Raw genomic sequence first — 20001 nt, forward strand, 5'->3', positions numbered from 1 at the left:
AAAAATAAAAGCTCTTGGGGTACAGGAAAAGTGAGAGTCTCCACATCCAGGAATAAACATTAAATGCAACAGTTGACAGAATTAATATCTGAATCATGAGAATTGCAATCAGGTCTGTGTTCACACTTTATGGAGGACTTTGGCAAATACAGTGACTTGCAAATTCCTTCATTTCGAAGAACTTTGAAAGAAAATTAGAGTGTTTACATCGGAGGAGATAAATAGGGAAGATAGAGCCATTCAAGTATGCTAGAAGTTAAAAAAGAAATGACATTTTCTGAAATGAAAGGTGGTGAATGGTGGTAGATGGAGCTATAAGGAGGGCATTTTTGACTTATCATAAAAAATGGTTTAATAGCTGTGAGAGCTGCCCAACAGTATAAGAACTGACTTGCAGAGCAGTGAACGCTTCATCCGAGACCTAGACAAGCAGAAACAGGATGAAGGTTTGGTCAGATGTTTTGTGAAACAAATTTTCTGTAGTCTATAAAAGGGAGATTGAATTACAGAATGTTTAAGATATCTTCCTACTCTAAAACCCTCAGCTTCTATCCTTTAAGGAAACCTTACTTATTTCTCAACAACTTGGTGGGAGTGTGCACCTTCTCTGCTCATGAAGCGCCTGGGGCTTCCGCTGTCAAACTGGTAAGTTCTGGTAACAACTTGTCTGTCTTCCTCATTCAATTACCATTTCCTTGAGGGTGGAGATTGCCTTTTATCAATATAGTCCATTGTCTAGTTCAGAGTTCAGCATAGAGTATTAGCATTCAGTAAACAAATGTGGACTGTTGAATAAATAAATGTATGGAGGTGACTTAAGTTCAACTGCTGTACTAAAGTTGGGAGGTTTCAGTTTGCAAAAATACCTACAATGAAAGTCTTCTCACAGACCATGTGCTTTCTTTCTCTCTCCTTCCCTACTACAGACCCAGTTATCAGAAATATATCAGAGTTTGATCAAAATTGAACAAAATCATCTTATCTGAAAAGTCCGAACTTGCTTGCAGGATAGCGGAAAACCAAGGGACTTGAAATTTGCATTTGTTTTTTATTAATGGACATATAAAAACTTCAGTGGCTAAAAGTTTAATAGTTAGAAGCAGACCAGGGTTCATATGGAAAAGAACAGTATAGTCAACTTACACAGCTTGTGAACAGTTGAGCATCATGTGATCACACTCACATTCTTGGGAATCATCTGACATTGCAGGTGGTTTTCCCAAAGATCCAGTTTCTCACCTATCCTTTGATATTATTTGCACGCTGATTAAAATGCTTCCAGTTGTCAGTCTATGTTAACACAGGCTATTGCTGCAATCTACACAGGGCTAAAATATATGGTTCCTTGAGTCCAAAAGTGGCTGTTCCTGGAGCCCATGGAGACATCCCTGCCTGCTAATTCGTTTTCCAAAACATTATGTAGAAGAGCTGCAAAACAGATGCTAGAGCCTGACCTGCATGTAGTTCTCTTCCAGATAAAGCATTTAAAGTGCTAGTCTTTCCCTAGATTTTTGCTGGAGTCAAGGAAAAACTACATTTGTTTGCAGAGGAAAGGAAGGCAAGAGTTTTTCTTATGGGAAATGAAGCAATACACTACTTTCTAGTACATTTTGAAAGGTGGAGCTATTCCCTGTCCCCCTGACCACCAAGCAACTCTGGGTACCCCTTGGTACTTAGTGAACACTCAAGTGAATGTGGTGTGTGTTAATGAGTGTCATCTAAGAGATTGCATAGAATTATTACATTAAGAGCAGGAAGTTGTGACTGTAATGGGAGTAATTATAAAGGAAGTAAATGAGGTCCTGCTGCAAATGTAAAGGTTTCTTAACATAATCTTTGTCACTGACTGAGAGTAAAGATAAATAGATTCTGACATTAATATTAACATTGTTCACCATGCTGCGTGGAAACAGATTCATCTGATATTGATTCATTTTTCATTCATAATGAGAGAAATCCCTTACTATATTTGCATTAGCAGTATTAACATTCTGGATGGGACAATCTGTTCATTCACATAGTTCTCTTTAAATTGCTCCAGTAGGGCCTCCCTTGTGGTGCAAGGGGGTAAGTCTTTGTACTATGCTATTGGAATTCACTGCAGCATGAGTTCCATCCCTGGCCAGGAATCTGACCTGCATGGCACAGCAGACCTCTCCATTTCTCCTGCTGTTCCTCTCAACAATGTATTTCACTCAGTCTGACTGTTCTGTTCTCCACTCCATCTCTGGTGAATCTCCACCCCCCACCTCCATACCTATGGCCTGTACCCCAGTTCTTGTATGCATAAATAAATAAATCTAAAAAAAAATTGCTCTAACACAAGAGATTGAAGAAAGGATTTTGTGAAACACAGGACTTTGTGTGTGTGTGTGGCCCATGTATGTGTTTATGTTCGAGGGACAGTGTTCACTATGTGAGACATAGTCTCAGAAACTCCAATTTCTATGGTGCTCAAGGTTATATAACACAAGGGTGTAAGTACCTTGGTCGAAGGAAAAGCCTGTACCATGCACATACTTCATGGTTTCCACCAGAGTATTTGTGTGTAGATGTTGAATGCATTCAGGGAGCTCCTTCTACTAATACTACAATCTTCCCCACCCCTTAACCCAGCTCACTTAATATCAAAATGTCTACAGATGGTGAAAGAGAGAGTACTTGATCTATGATGGTTTTTGTTCCTCCGTGCATGTTGTCTTACATGTTATGGGGTTTTAGAAAGCACAGGCAGGACCATTTCTTCTTGGCTGTCAGGGGTAGGCAAAAAGAAATTTAACTCCCAGGACTGAGGAATTTAAGCACAGTGAACTTACTCTGTGACAAAATTCCCAAGACAGTCCCTGAGTGGATAAGTTGGGATAAACTTGACCTTTAATTAAATTCACTGAAAATTTGGCCTGAGGGGATGCCAGAGGGGGGGTGCAGTCTTACTTCCCACTCAGCAGTGTGTGGACCTAAGGACACTGTGACTCTGCTAGCTTTGCCCGTGAGGAAGGATGTCAGAATGGAGAGTAGAAGTTGGCTGGTTTAAGAGTGTCCTGGGACATGCACTGAGCACATGTTGGTTCTTTACTTTGTCTTGAAATTTCATGCCTGCGTGAGTATGCTGTTATGAGTATGGATGCGCTAGGCCCAGCCACTGTAAACACAGCCCCCCATGGCATTTAAGATTGGAATTGTACAACTCTTGGAAGAGGTTTGAGTCAATAGTGAAAGAAGAACTTAAAAGTGATGGAAAAGAAGAACAAGCCTGAAGATCTCAAGAGGAGAAATAGCACAAAACCATGTGCTATTCCTGCCTATAGGCAAGAGGCCTTAAGGGAAATGAGTTTACTAGGTGATCACAGCCCATACCGATGAGTTGGCTCAAGCACCCATTAGTGGCAAATTCTCGCCAAGAGTGGGAAACGAAGGGAAATGCAATACTACCTGTTGGTAATTTTCCCCAAGCAAACTTTCTGTCTTTCAAAAGAACAAAGATGAGCTGAACTTTAGTGTCAAGACTTCCCTTGTTGGAAACAGAGCTGGCCCGGTAGCACCTTTAAACACTTCCCTGATTTTCAAACAGCCGAGGGAGGTAAAACCGGCGGAGAAGGCGGCCAGGGCAGCGCAAGGAAGGCCCTGCAGAGGTGCTTCATTAACCCGATTAAGCAGGTGGATGGAGAGGGCCTCGCTGATAATTTACACCTTGCTAATGAAGCGTGTGACTCTTAATCTCCTCCAAACAAGATACACTCATGAAACTCTGGTGCAAAGAAAGGGGAAATTAATTAGGTGAAAAAACTATGAGATTATAGCAGAGGGATTCCTGCAAGGCAACTGTAACCTGGGTGGTTATTCTTTTTAGCCTTACTGAAATTAATGGCTGAGCTGTCAAGTAAACAAGTTGGGGTACTTTTGGGTTTATAAGAAGTTCAAAAGCAATGCCTCATTATGCGTCTGATTTTATATTTCAAGGGCTGTCTTAGATCATTACTTTAATGGAAAATAGCTGTGCTGATGTCGAGTGAGTAATTTTTACATATTTGACTTGAATATCACTATTTATAATAAGAGTATATAAAGAGGATTCACTTATATATTGCCTATAATTAAAAAATGTCAACTGCTAAAGTCATATCTAAGGCAAGTTGTGAAGGGCTTTTGTGTCTTCAATAGAAGACACAATGGTTAGAATTATTACATAAATGGTATTATCATTTTAGAAAGACATTTAATAACAGTAGCTAATATTTACCATGTATTGGTATATATCAAATATTAGCTAAGCATTTAAATTTATTAGCTTAGTTCACATGACAAATCTATGAGGTAATCATTCATCCATTTCTTTATAGATGAGTAAATAAAGGCTAAAGAAACGATGTGATTAATTATATCTTGCTATGTGTCTTTATGTGAATTAAATAAACCAGATCTTAAGTGGTGCTTACTTTAGAGGGTTTAATATATTTTGGGTCAAGTATGCATCTGGCCTGGATTTCAATACCAGAGTTATAAAAAGGAGATCTTCACAATGAACTAGATCTGGTTTTAAATATACTGTCATTTCCAGTGAATGCAGGCAAGTCAATTAATGTCTCTAAGTTTCCACTGCTTCCTCTCTAACTTGGGGTAGTGATCCTAACTAAGTGGGGTGAAGTGAGCCTTCCCAGAGACATTATGAATGAAGCACCATGCACACAATACATGTTGCTCTCTTCAAACTTCACCTTTTTCGATCCACATGGACTTCATGCCCACTGTGTCTCTGGTGAATCTTCTTACCCCCTATTCACCAACCTAACTTACAGCTATCATTACTTACTGATGTAGAAACCATCACTTCTAAAAGAGCTTCTATTCTCTGACATATATTAGCCAAACTTCTTGTTTCAGAGGCTACAGGGCTCTTTACTGCTTAAAACCCTCCTGAATTCTAGGTCCTATAGTGTTTTCACTGTGTTGTTCCTGCTTCTGTCTCTGTATTCATTTGGTTCTCCCTATTTGGTATGACTGCTCTTTTCTTTCTACCAATCCAAATCTGACCCATCCTATTAGACCAGGCTCAGTTTCTAAATTCATTTGTCTACCCACCTACCCATCTATCTAATCAATATAAGAAACAAACCATTTCTGCACCAGCGGTCAAGCACAGGACAAAATCATGAGGACCCAAAGACAAGCCAGATCAAGTTCTAGGTCTCAAGGGGTACATTGTTTAGAAGGGGCAACAGATGAGTAAACCAACCATTTTCCATGCAAGGGAAAGAGCATAATGGCTGTTGTGCAGCAGCAGTGAGGTGTTTGGTGTCAAGATCACATAGGTGGAACTCTACTGTGGGCCAGGCAGGGAAGGTGGTTTCAGGCAGGGGAAACTCTTAAGTACTGAGTTGTGAAATATTAAAGATGTTAAGGAAAATCTAGTACTCTCAGTCATCTAAACTAGAGGCTGCATATTTGGAGGTGAGACTTCTGTGCTCTTTTTTCTGGGCATTGCAAAGCCCATAGATCCTAGAAGCTTACATTCCAGAGGTAAATGGTGAATTTTAGGAAAGCAAGTGTAGGAGTTACTTATTCAAGTTCATCTGAATGGTAATGAGGACTGTGCTTGATTTGTGCCTGTGGGGAGGGGGGAGGGGGAGAAACCTACCAAATATAGACCAATTTAGGAGATAAAAATACAATAGAAAAACATGGAAGCAGCCCAATGCCCAAAAGTAGATGACTGAATTAAAAAGATGTGGTACATATATACAATGGAATATTACTCAGCAACCAAAAAAGAGAAACACATGTCTTTTGCAGCAACTTGGATGGAGCTGGAAAAAATCATGCTTAGCGAGATAAGCCAGAAAGAGAAAGAAAAATACCGATGGTTTCACTCATAGCAGGAGTATAATGGACCAGGCGAGAAAATAACAAGAATAATGAACAGCCATATACCAGAGACATTTTGTGGGGTGGAGTGGGGAATGATCAAAAAAGGGGGGTGGGGAGGGAAGTGCACGGGATTATGGTGATGGTACACGGGTGACTTGGTGATGGGAAACCCGTGGGGACTACAATTGAGATGGAAAAAAAATGTAAAAATGTAAAATAAACTGTTATAAAAAAATACAAAGTGATCACTAAACCAGTGTCAATTGTAGTAGATACTCAATAAATAGCTGTATTCAATACATAAATGAGCGTATGTGCTTTTGAGGTTATTTTGTTCTATGACTGTAATTTCTTCACATAGTCCTCTGAAGCTGTTACTGTAGAGTTGTTTTGGTGATTTTTTTCACCACATTTTTTTTCTAGTTTAATTTTTTTAAAAAGATTTATTTATTTATGCATACAGACCTGGGGTACAGGCCAGAGGTTTCACCAGAGACAGAGTGGGGAGCAGAACAGGCAGATTGACGAAGTACACTGCTGAGGGGAGCAGCGGGCGGGTCAGGGGAGGTTTGCCACGCCATGTGGGTCATCTCCAGGGCAGGGATCAAACTCATGCTGAAGGGGCTTTAGCTTCTTATTGCTGTGTTTTAACCCGGGGCACCATCAGGCAGGGCCCTGTAGTTTAATTTTTATTGAAGTAAAACTGGTTTACAACTTTATATACGTTTCAGGTGTACAGAACTATAATATGACATCTGTATATACTACAGATGAAGTCTAGTTTCCATCCACTATCACACAGTTGTCTTTCCCTACCCTCCTCCCCCCACCCTCTCTGGTAAGCATCGCTTTGTTCTTCTAAGAGTTTGTTTGTTTTTATTTTGTTTTATTTAGATAAGGGTTTTGTTCCTTTACTTCCACATCATGCAATCATAAGGTATTTGTCTTTTTTCTTTTATTTCCCCCCTTCCCTGCCTGTCTATTTCCACTGAGTTCTCTAGTTCTGTTGTTTGGACTCCATCTTTAATGGCATTGCCTGACTGGAAGCTCTGTATGCGTAGGCAATGGTATTTTCTTTTTGACTGTTGAGGTTCACTGAAGGATGATTGGGTGTAATCTGGCCTTTATGTTTTGGAATGCTATGTTTTGGTGATTTTCTCTGTGCCTATATGGCTTCTCCAGAGAAGAAATTTTTAACCTTCTGCCTGCAGGTGGGGATGATGTCCTCTCAGGGAAGCCATATTGCTCATCTAAAATATGGAAACTCTTGTCATTGGTGGCGTATAGTAATACCCTGAGCTCCCTGGGTATAGCAATACCCAGATGGCCCCTCAGCCTAGCCCCTGATCTTCTGAACCCTCACACCTAACCACAAAAGGGTTGAAGCCTATGGGACCTTGCCTCAACACTAAGGCCAATGTCCTTCTTGCCTCAATGCTAAGGCCAGCGTCCTCCCCAGCTGGTTGTGTCCCAGCCACACTGGCTGTATTTCACCTATTAAGAATAAAGCACACGGCCCTCCCTGGTGGCGCAGCGGGTTAGAGCACTGCACTGAGAAGCTAAAGCCACTTCTGCATGAGTTCAATTCCCGCCTGCCCCGGAGGTGACCACATGGCGTGGCAGACCTCTCCTGACCCGCCCGCTGCTCCTCTCAGCAGTGTACTTCATTGATCTGCCTGTTCTGCTCCCCACTCTGTCTCTGGTGAAGCCTGTCACTGACCCTGAGCCTCTGGCCTGTACCCCAGTTCTGTATGTACAAATAAAATAAATCTTTAAAAAAAAAAAGAAGAAAGCACACAACTTGTTCTCTGGAAGAACAGAGAGGGCTGAGTGGTCCTGATTCTCTCTGCAAATTGTCATCTATCCTCTCCCTTGTTCATGTAGCATTCCACCCTGGCCTTCCTTTTGGCCTTGAGAAGCCAAGTCCAAGGCTGAAGTTCCCCCAGCTTGACTTCTTCAGCGGGACCCCCTCCAGTCTCTGGTTGGTGCCAGGAAGACTAGGTTGTTGGCGTCTAGATGAGCTGCATGTAGAACTGTCCTGTACTACAGGGCAAAAGCCCCTCCTGGAATTCACTCCACCTAATCATATCTGGTGCTTTGGAATCCTCACCCCTTCTTGGTTTCTGTAGCTTAAATCCATTTGCTTTTGTTTTGGGCCTCTGCCCTCTGTGGGTGCTGATGATTCTACTTTTTCTGCTTTGCTGAGTCAGCTACTGCCTTTGCTTTCCATCTTCCAGATGTGCCTGGCTATCTTGGCCCTCTCTTCCCTTGGATATCGATGATTTCTGGGACCCTCTTTTAGTTCTTTAAGCTGCCGGGAAGAGAAATGCTAGGTTTATTCATCAAGATTCATTGGTTGTCTGGAAAAGTAAGGGTGGGCAGAACGTTTCAGGACTCAGGGGTTTTTCTTCAGACTTGAGGGTAGGAGTGAAGGAGGCTCAGTTGAACCTAAAGTGCAAAGCCCTGTTTCTTTTCTCTTCTGGTAGCTTTCGCTTAGCACCTTTCTCACTTGCCTTCTATTTGACCAGCCTCAAACTCTGCAGCCCAGATGGTGGCCTGTCCTCCTCCAGGTGCCTCAGAGGGCCTGCTGTGACTCCACATACGCACAGCACTCAGCTTGCTGCCTCCAACTCGGTCCCAAATTCTGGGGAAGGAATTAGAGGCATACCTCATTTTATTGAGCTTCATTTTATGGTGTGCTGCAAATAGGGTCAGGTTTTGTTTGTTGTTTGGGTTTTTACAAATTGAAGGTTTGCAGCAATCCTGCACCAAGTGCTGTTTTCCAGCAGCATGTGCTCATTCTGCATCTGGGTCACATTTAATTAAGGTATGCACATTGCTCTTTTATACATAATACCATTGCACACATATACTACAGTCTAGTGGAAACATGACTTTTATATACACTGGGAAGCCAAAAACTTGGTGTGACTTGATTACTGTGACAGTCACCTTATTGTGTTAGACTGGAATCGAACCCACAATATCCCTGAGGCGTGCCTGTAAGTTAGTCCAGCCTGAGACAGCTGCCCCTGCCCACATAAATCCAACCTATGAAGATTCTAAGGAGTCATGAAGTGTAAGCCATGCTGTCATGTTGCCTGGCAGGGCAGGAGAACTACTTCTAGAGCAGAGGGGGCCATTGTAGACACATCAAAAGGTGTCAACCATAACAGAGGAGGAAGAGACAATTATTTCCTCATCTAATTCTCTTTACATTTCCTTTCTCCTAGCCTTTTCTTGGAGAGAGAGCAAAGGAGGCTGTGGGAGGCATTCATGGCTGCCTTGGGAAGTCACTGCAGCTGCAGTCAGGGCCAGGCCAGGTGCTCAGGCAGACACAGTGGGGTCGGGTACATCTAGGCCTCTCAGTGCCCACCTGGTGTCACTGTCTTTCCAAAGGAGCCACCGGGGCCCTTGCGTCTCCTCCAGGAGGACTCTGGTCTGTGGCCCAGAGGCTCTGTGTCAACCACACTTCACAGCCTAGGGCCAGGAATTCACCCGATTTTTTTTAACTTCCCCTATTTTAAAAGGGAAATGTGGACCAAGATTTGTGTGGGAATTTTTCAAATAAATATGGTAGCACACACCAGCAACTGTATCTCACAAGTTCTTCTGAATATTACATGCCAAGTAAGAAGTGCATGCGTTAGAGCCTCATCGCCCAAGTGACAGTATTCATTTTTCTAATGAAGTGTTTATTGAATAGGGCAAGAGAAAGCAAGCACATGTGCTGCTTATGCTAATCAGCATTTGATAAGTAGAATGCAGTTTTCTCTTTAATCAACCTCGTGCCCATCATGTTCAATTAGTCATGCACTGGTGACAGTCCATGCAGGGCTGGAGGGAGAGGAGCAGCCAACGCTGTTTTGAGATCTTCATCCCACTAGTTTGATATCGTGCAACACCATGCAGATGGCTTCACAGATAAAAGGGGAGGAACTCTTTGGTGTATAATTTATTTCCAGTCCCTTCTGTAGATATGGAGGTCATACTGCATAGATTGTGAAGTTCTCTTGGAAGTGAAGTCTATTTGAAAAGGAAGCCACAGTATTTCTATGTTGAGAAGTCTATAATAGCTGTGAAGCGCTAAAGTAGAACATATTTTTAATGACACTTCATTTAAACACTGTATGCAGGCTCATAGCAAGATCAGAAATAAAGTGACTAAAGAGATGAATGCTCCCCCCTTTTTTAAAAAAGATTTTATTTATTTGTACACTCAAAACTGGAGTACAGGCCAGAGGTGCAGGGGCGGTGAGAGGCTTCACCAGAGACAGAGTGGGGAGCAGAACAGGCAGATCGACGAAGTACACTGCTGAGGGGAGCAGTGGGTGGGTCAGGAGAGGTCTGCTGCACCATGTGGGTCACCTCCAGGGCGGGGATCAAACTCATGCTGAAGTGGCTGCAGCTTCTTAGTGCTGTGCTTTTACCAGCTGCACCACCACGGAGGGCCCTGAATGCTCCTTTAAAAAAGAAATCTAACATTTAGGCCTTGAGAATCATGCTGATGCAAATGCACTGAATCTCTGGAGTGAGTGTTGTCTGCAGGGACCATGAAGGGCACTTGGGAGTTTCCCCAAAGGATCAAGTCCTTGTCCCAGTGGGTTTCTGTGAAACTAACCCTGAGGAACATACCAAAGTGTTTATATCTGCTGCTGATGGGGTCTTTATCACATTGTTAGAAGTTAAAAAGTTCTTCTCTACCAGTTCCACAAGACAGATTCGATAAAGAAATGCCGGCCATTTAGAATCATTCCACAGAGAGCTGAATGTAGGAAGCAGTAGGGGTTGTCCCTTGAGAAAGTCATTTTCTAGATAAAGTTCCAAGTGGCCATTTTTTCCGAAGATTTATGTTAATTTATTTATGCATTTAAGAGCTGGGGTATAGACCAGAGGTGTGGGGGTCAGAGGACTTGCCAGAGACAGAGTGGGAGAAGCAGATCCACTGAAATACACTGCTGAGTGGAGCAGTGGGCAAGATATGAGAGGCCTGCTGTGCCATTGGGTCAGCTCCCTGGCCGAGATCCAATTCATGCTGCAGTGCTGCCAGTAGCTTGGTAGAGTTGAGACATTAACTCTTAAACCACCAGGGAGACCTCCAAGTGGGCCATTTATATTTTACAATGCATCTTTCCTTGCTGTTGTTCTTCACATGTTAAAAAATAATATTCCTTGAACATTTCCACTTAGAGGGATTTTTTTTTTAACCTTAGGTGCAGCTGAGCTAATTATACTCTTGAGTTCACGTCACACCATCCCCATCCCCAACTCCTCTCCCATGAGGCCTCCTATTTCCATAGGCACCTTCATGTCGTATCCTTGGAAGATGTGACATGGAATGGGTTTTTAAAAAAATTGTATATATATGCATATATATATGTATATAATTAAAAAACATTCTCTCTGTGTATACATGTATATATGTGTATATATAAACATATATACATCTACATATATACATATACATACATATATGTATATACACACACACATACATATATATATGACTTGGATATAAATTAGTAAGTTTATACTATAGATCTGATTCCAGTTATATACCGTAACTAGTGTAGATTGGATTGCAGCATAACTACTCAGGTCTACACTCCAACAGCAATGGATACTCCATGATACTCCAGTCTCCAACACTTGCCATTTTGGTTTTGTACCATTCTGATGGACAGAAAGTTATATTTAGCCATTGTTTAATTTATACACCTCTGGCTACTAGTGTTGCTACCTATTTTTCCATGTATTTGTTAGCTTTTTCAGTTTACTGTGAATTGAATATTTATAATTTTGGAATGCTTTTCTACTAGGGTTCTTTTTTTTTTTAATTGAGCTGTAGTACTTCTTTGTGAAGTCTAGAAATTAATGTCTCGTTGGTTTCACTCAGACAAATAACTTTTCCCTATATGTGACTCACTTGTTAGTTTTGTGATACCCTTTGTTGAATAAAAATAACTAATTCTATTTTCTTTTTATCAAGCCTGTTAGGTTTTCTCTTTTGGCTTATGCCTTTACATTTTAAAAATTATTCTTTTTGCCTTAATTTCACAAAGATATTCTCTAACATTGTTCCTATACTAGCATCTCACTGGATTTTCAATTGTAATCTCTAATTTTATCTGATATTCATCTTTTTAGTTGAAAGGACATTTTATTTTCTTTATGCAGTAAATCAGGTTTCCAATATTGAATCATATTCCAAATGACCCATCTTTTCTTCAAGGATTTGTAATGGTACTTTTCTAATACACGGTTTTTGATATAGAAGATAAATGTCATGTATTTATGTATATATAACATTATATAATATAATTATATATATAAATAAATATATTCCATGCATATTTGTTTATTTCTAGAATCTTCTGACTCATTGGTTTATTCCTATAGCTATACAAATTTTTTAAGCAAAACTCAACATTACCAAGGTTTTCTGCAGGTCTAAATGTTAGGGTGAATCATGCTCCTCCTTTGTTCTTCTTTTTAAAAAATATCTTAGCCATTTACTGGTTCTTCATTCTCCCATATTCAAGTTAGAGCAATTTGCCCATTTTTCAAAAATTTTTTGGGACTGTGATTTCAAGAACTATGTAGGTTGTGTAGATGATTGACCACAACGAGGCTTCCAGGGGTCACTCACTGTCCTTACCCACTGCTTGGGGAGTGCTGGGCTGGTGCTGATGCTTCTCCCCAGGAGTGTTGGTTGTGTAGCGGAGAAGGGGTGTAGAGAGGGAAGTGGAAAGGGGAGTTGGGCTGGCGCTGCAGAGGTGAGACAGTGCACAGCAGGAAAGGGCCCTCCCAAGTCTGTTGTAGGTTCGGACGCTGACCCTGCTGCTTCCCTCCAGTCCATCCCCATGTTAGTCTGTTCAGGGGAGAACTAGGGTTCTTAAGTTCTGGGTTCATCTGTCCCTCTCCCATTCAATGACACTTCCAGGTTTTGAAGGTTAGAGCTGGAAGCCAGTATCCCAAGTTCTTTGTCACCTCATTGAGAATTAGATATTTTTCACTATACTAGTCCTGATATAATTCTTTACCCTCAAAAAGAAAAAGCTCTTTATAGATTTTAAAATACTTCCCTGTATAAAACCTCAATGAAACAGGACAGGCAGTTACTATCATTTTGGTCTTTAGAAAAGTGATGCGGGGTCCTCTCTGATAGCCCAAAAGGTTAAAGCACAGCACTAAGAAGTTAAAGCTGCTTCAGCATGAGTTCGATCCTCACCCCGGAGGTGACCCACATGGTGCAGCAGACCTCTCCTGACCCGACCGCTACTCCCTTCTGCGGTGTATTCCATCAGTAAGTCTGTTCTACTCCCCACTCTGTCTCTGGTGAATCCTCTCACCCCCCCCTGCTCCTCTGGCTGCCCCTGCACCTCTGTACCCCAGTTTTGTATGCATACATAAATAAATCTTTAAAAAAAAAAAAAGTGATGTGAGTTCTCTAAAACAATGACATCAGAAGGAAACTCTTGTAGATGGAACCAGAACCCTAGCTTCCACCTCTTCCAGGGAAGAGTGTTGGCGTGCACCTCTGTGCTGCACCTTGCCACCGCCTCACCTCACTGCTCTGTTCCTGGAACCACTGTCCTCACAACTGGGGTGGGTCAGCTGATCCCCGAAGCCCTATCCAATTCCTAATGATGAGATTCTGGACACTCAGAGGAGGAGCCAAGGCTACTTTATGGGAATTTCAGCCTTCTGGCTGTTTTGTCCTTTTTCTGCTGAAAGTGCTAATGAAAAGCAAAGTGGCCAAAATGCCAATGGCCTGGAGGGCTGCTGCCAGCTCTGTCATCAGCAGGCTGCAAACATGGCTTCTGGATAAACTGAGGAGGTTTTATTATGGCCGTTGCTCTTTAAGACTAAAAGGGGATGGCGTTCTGACATGTGGGTTCCTGTTTCTGAAAACTGAGCTCTGCTTTTGGAAGGAAAGGTACTAAGAGCCACGGATGAACTTTAGAAAATGAACTAAAGCTCAGAGGACTGATCTACTGCTTCTGGTCAGGAAGAAGCAGTAACACAGAAGAGGACAAGGATCTCCATTGACAAAGAATAGAACACGGCTTTTACATAAAAGTACATTTTGCCTCAGGAAAGTCATTTTTTTTTGACAAATAAAAGTGAATGTAAGTTAAAAAGCAACTTATTAAAAACCCTGAACGTATAACCGATACTAAGATATAGTTAACTATGGAAGCCAAAATCCTCTGAAAGACCCAGAAAACCTCGGGGGAAATTTAGAGGTGTCAGTGACAGATGAAGAGTTGGTACATTAGAGGCTATTTATGAATTGAGAAATGACAAAATTTGGCACTGAATACTGACTTGTACATCAGTAATGCTCATATTTAACTAAACAAAGAAATGTTTTCCTGAGTGATGTTTGGGCTCTGTGTAACAGTCAACACATCCCTGTGTGATGTTCATACACATTGGTAAAAAAATTCAATCAAGGATCTCGCTGGTGGCGCAGTGGTTAAAGTCTCAGCTCTATCAAGCTATTCCCAGCTACTAGGGCTGGAGTTGGATCCCCAGCCAGGGAGCTAACCCACATGGTGCAGCAGACATCTCCTGCTTCACCCCTTGCTCCCTTCTGCAGTGTATCTGTGGAGTGCTCCCCACTCTGTCTCTGTTGAATCCTCTAACTCCTCTACCTCTGGCCTATTCCCCAATTCTTGTATGCATAAATAAATAAAAACAAATCTTTAAAAAAAAGAGATTCAATCTCAAGTCTGGTTGACTTTTTGGGTTATCTGTTTTTTCAAGAATTATCTGTTTTTAGTAGAAAAGTATCTCCATACTGGTATTTAACTTAAAAGAAATTTCTTTGATAGTTTGACAAGAAGCCCTGAGAAACAAATTCTGAGCTAGGATAGAATCAAAATTTTAAAACAAACGACTTAAATTCTGTTAAATAATAGGCTTATTCTACAAAGAGTTTATTCACCTGCATTTCTAGTGACAATCCTAAAGCAGAGACTAACTGCGTGTACACATGGGGAGAAGTTTCTGGGCATAGCTCTAAACTTTTTAGATGGTCAAGTTTTTAAAGTGTGGTATAAACTGCAATACAGGAATTGGGTGTCCAAATAGCTCAGATTGTAAACCTTAGGTTTCTATTCTCTACACTATTTTTAAATTTGAGGGAGTAGTTACCTTTGGGAGTTTTCAAAGTGATATTCTACGTTTATTTGTTCACAAAACAATCAAAAAATGACAAGGGTAGAGGACTTAGTAAGAAAACAAAGATTTTGGGTTTCTGTAGTTATGACCGGCCATCCTGTAGCTAGACCCATCACCACTTCTAATATCAAACACCTCTTGTTCCCAGTGTTCCAGCTTCTAGCTCATTTCTTGCTCCTCCGTGGTGGCATAGTGGTTAGGAGGAAGCACAGCAAACTAGCCACAGCTGTCTCAGTACGAGTTCGATCCCTGGCCCCGAGGTGACCCACATGGCGCGGCAGACCTCTCCTGACCCGTCCACTGCTCCCCTCAGCAGTGTACTTCATTGATCTGCCTGTTCTGCTCTCTGCTCTGTCTTTGGTGAAGCCTCTCACCACCCCTGCACCTCTGGCCTGTACCACAGTTCTGTATGAGTAAATAACTTGAAAAAAAAAAAAAAGAAAGAAACTACCCGTCCCAGCCTCAGGATCTTTGCTTGTGCTCTGCCCTTTGCTTTGTGTGAGCTGATTTCCACTTTCCTTTCTTGGTTCTACTGACCCACATTTTTTGCACACCCTGTGATGGTCCAGTTCTCCAGTCAGAAAGCGAACGAGGTACTCAAGACACAGTCATTCTGCTTCAATGAAAATTCATCTAGTTAGAAAAATAGGAGTGGAATGGATCTCAAGAGGTTATTTGTATCTATGCCTAGTCTTTAGATGCCAGTAGTAAGCAGGCAGAAATATGCATTGCTAGAACACATAACAACTGCAGCTATTATGCAAACAAGTCTACGGAGCAATTATGGTTGCATGTTCAGTTTGCAAATTTCAGGGAGAAGAGTTAAGTGCGTAGCCAGTTATGTGCATGCCCTGTTCCTCTAGGGGTAGAGACCACAATTCCCTTGTCCACATTGAGACAGTGTGTCCTGAACACATACAGTCTGTGTCTCTGGAGGTTCTGGATGGTGGAGCAGGGAAACGGCTGATCTGTAGAACTTAGGCTGCTGCCCGATCCGTTATTCTGACTGTGGATTCTCGTTTTGTGTATTTGTTTGTTTTACAATTGCTGACTCACTGCTGAGGCAGAGGTCTTTGACTCAATTGCTCTACTCTGAGGAAGAGGTGGAAAGCCTTTAGAAATGGCATTTCTTCCATGCAGGATGTTTTACGAAGATGCCCTAAGAATGGAGGTCATTTCATCTTAACTATTCCAGCTTCTAGTGGGTGTCAGGAAAGACCTCGAATGTCAGCTGGTTACTCTCTAACCTTGAAAGGCCTATTTTCTGCTGTTGCCAACTCCTTGATGCAGCTTATCGGTAAGAGAGGATTGCTATTGCTGTCTAGTGCCCATAATTAATCCTGGAGACAGTGAGGATTTAGGACCACTGGTTGTGGCTGACTTCAAATTAAAAAGTCGCTGTTAGAGTGTAAAACAGACACCATATGTTATCAATGAATCTTTTCAGGGATGTAGAATGTCAAGATGGGTTGTATGCAAACACAAGTTGCATTTAGGGGAGCTGCTTTTAGTGTAGCCACCCTGCACCCCACTCTTTCCAAAGATGTCACAGACATGCATATATGGAGAAACAGTGTTTTCCTTTAGCGGGTCCCCAGAAAACACGTCCGACTTTAAACATGAATGTAATGCAAACCTCAAATTACTAGTTATGAAAGTTGTCTTTCTCTTTCCCATCGGTGTGGCAGGGACAAAGGCTGACACCGGTCCGATTGGTTCGTATAATCCAATTGCTGAGTTGAACTTCTTTTCTTGTTCCTGCCATGACTAATTTGTGGTTTTACAAAGTGTTTCTGAATGTCAGACACATCAATTATGAGAGATGGGCAGGATGCATGAGGAGAGCCGTGAGGGGGAGGGACGCCGGGACAATGTTTACCAGGAACTGAAGCGGTCATGGCAGCCTGGCTTCCTGTGTGCTCACAAGCACAAGTCTCTTATTTAAGAGGGCGGCTGGATTATTTCCCAATTAAAGAACAAACTATCTGTCCAGTGCCGCTTGGAACGGCAGGCTATGGGGCTCTGGGGCTAGCGGGCCCCACTCTCCTTCCTAATTGGCGCCCTCCTTTCCTTCGGCTGGTCTAGGAGATAAACACAGCAATGGCACCTTCTCTCTGCTGACAGTGGCGCTTTAAGGGAAGGCTGGGTAAGGTGTTCACAAGCACATTCTCCAAAGGTGTTTATTTTCCAAGGCTAGAGTGATTTTTTTCCCCCTACTGAAACTCTATTATATACTCTTTTGTTGTTATGGCTGAAGCCTGTTGTTTCTGCAAGAACAACAATAGGCCTGAAGATTACGGTTGCATATTATGGGCCTAGCAGCCCAGCAGGGCATCGTATTTGTATCAATCCTATAAATTCCTGGCATCGGGCCTCTTTGCTCCTGGTAATTAATCTTTTTCATAAATGCTGTCATGTTTAGAGCTGTTTTATTAAGTTCTGGTCTCTAAACGTTCTATATGCCACTCCTTTGCCTCATCAGTGTCAGCAAGGAAAATAGAAAACGGCAACAAAACCACCACAGACGAGCTTTCCCATTAGGCTTCCTTTCCTGACGAGCTTGTCAGGCAATCCTGACAGGGTCAGCCTCGCCGGCTTCCTGAATACCGGCCGCCCTCATTGCCCAGCTCAGCACCGCGCGTGTGTTTATTTGCTTTTTCACCTTGTTCCTGTGGGTGCTTAGCAAGAAGACCTGATTCTTTTATTCACCTGCTCCGTTGTCATACACGGGGGCTAGCGACTCCCAGAGGGAGCCCCGCTCCCTGCCCTTGGGCCCGGCTTCCAGCACAGTCAGCAGGGCTGAATCCTGTCCCTTTGGCCTCTCCTGGGATGGCAACCGCATTGGCATGTGGCAGTGTGAGCAGCTTTTTTCTTTGGCCCACCGACCTAATTGCAATAGGGGAGGTAAAATATTTTCATTACCTTCTCCCTCAGAATATAGAAATCTTCAAAGGGAGCCGGGGAGGGAGGTTAGCCTCTTCACCCTAATTTCCCTACCACTACCCCAGCTTGGCTATGCATCACAAAATTAGTCTTTAGTCACTGAACGTAGTGGCACCGGGATTGTTGTCGGTTTCGCCTTTAAAAAACCATTTCGTATTGTAAACCCAGCGATTATTTCATGCTGTTTAAACTATATTTTTAGTCTTTGATCATGCATAAGTAGACTCAAGTTAACCGCTGATAGAATGATGATATTGTTTTCCGTGTTTCTTTTCCTTTTTCTTCCCTGCCTTTAAGGACTCTGTGCCTAGGAGCTGGCATCCAGAAACTTCCATTACTACATTACAACGTGCCTTTGTTTTTTAATTGGTTCAGGCTTACCTATTTGCATGACAAGCAACATAATTCAGTCAGAAAAATCTGTTGTGTGTATGGTATGCATAATATATATTTATTGCATTTTATAAATTACTGATTATTTAAAAATTTGAAAGACGCCGGATTGGCAAAGAATGCCCAAGGGAAGGAGAGAGTAGTAGTCATTGCTGATTATTGTTATTTGAACACAGGCTGGCTTCTCCTCTCCTTCCTCCCCCTCCATTTTTCTTCACGAGTTGCTTTCTATCAGTCACCCCTTCCCGTCCATCACTTGCCAGCAGGAAGATACTGTACCTCCACCAGTGGGGGCTGAAAATGGGGCAAAATGGGTTTTGAATAGCAGCGTCAAATAAATTCAAGTGCCTTTCTAAATATATTTCAAGATTAAGTAATTAAGGATTGTAAAGCACTTGGAAAAAATAAAGTGCCATGTAAGTGCTAAGTAATAAAGAGTAATCATAACAGTAATAAAAGGGTGAACTGCTAAATCTTTCTTCCTTCTTTTCCTCTAAGGATTTTCATCATTTCAGACTTGGCTTCTAAGTACAACTATTTCATTTCTAATGAAGAACCAGGACTGGCAATAATAGTAATAATAATAAACACAATAATAATAGTAAGAATGACATTTCTTTAAGGTTCGTGTAATGATTTAGGTAGATCACCCTGTACCCTGCCTTTTTCCCCTTCTGCACACGCCCAGTGAAGACTGGAGCTTCACCCTACTGGGCTGGCTGCACAGGAATTTAGACACAGAACTCCCTCCAAGGAAACCCTTGTTCCTGTTGGTCTTAGTGATGAGAAACACACCCATCCCATCAACCCAAGGTATTTTTATGACTTGGAGGGTATTTTCCTGATTTGCCTCCTTTTTCAATAAACTTGAGCACGTCTCGGCGACTACTATTCTTTCATCTGTGGACAGGACACTTCATCCCTTGGATGACTTGGCCAACAATCCCACGATACTTGACTTCCAGACATTCTCTGAGTGACCCCCATTTACCAAAAAGTGTGTGATTTTCTTAGTGGTACATGTATGTTAATTACTATCAAAGCAGTGTTTGTTGTCCACTTTTTCCAACCTCTGGCAGAAGAACATCTTCCTTTGTTGCGTGTCCTCATTACCGTCTATTTGGAGATCTCAAAGCTTCGAAAAGGTCAGGGCTGCAGTTTCTGAGGTTTATGTGCTCACAGGTCTGCGGACTCTACATTTGACTTGAATAAGCCAAGAATGGGTCTGGAGCTGGTAGGTTTTCACATCCAAAATAAAGATGCATGGAGATAGGTCCAAAATTGTCAATTTGTTTTTAACTTCTTTTCAAGTAAGGGCTTCTGCCATTTGACTTAATGTAGAATGCTGAAGAAATGGTGATTTCTATACTTTTTGTGGATTATCCCTTCACATATAACCAATTTGGAAACTTGTTTGACCCCCCAATCTGAGAAAAGGGCACAGGAATCTGAAGAAATGTGTAGAGTCTTCATTTGGAACACAGGAGATAACTTTATTATGACCTGATGAAAATCTCCAACAAATCTCATTTTCAAAACACTGTCCTGTGGTGGGTAAGATTTCATTCTTAGGAAAATACAATTTTTTCAAGTTTTCAGAGAAGGTCCCAA

Source organism: Condylura cristata, unplaced genomic scaffold, assembly GCF_000260355.1.
Source record: "Condylura cristata isolate star-nosed mole 26May11 unplaced genomic scaffold, ConCri1.0 scaffold00013, whole genome shotgun sequence".
NCBI lineage: Eukaryota > Metazoa > Chordata > Mammalia > Eulipotyphla > Talpidae > Condylura > Condylura cristata.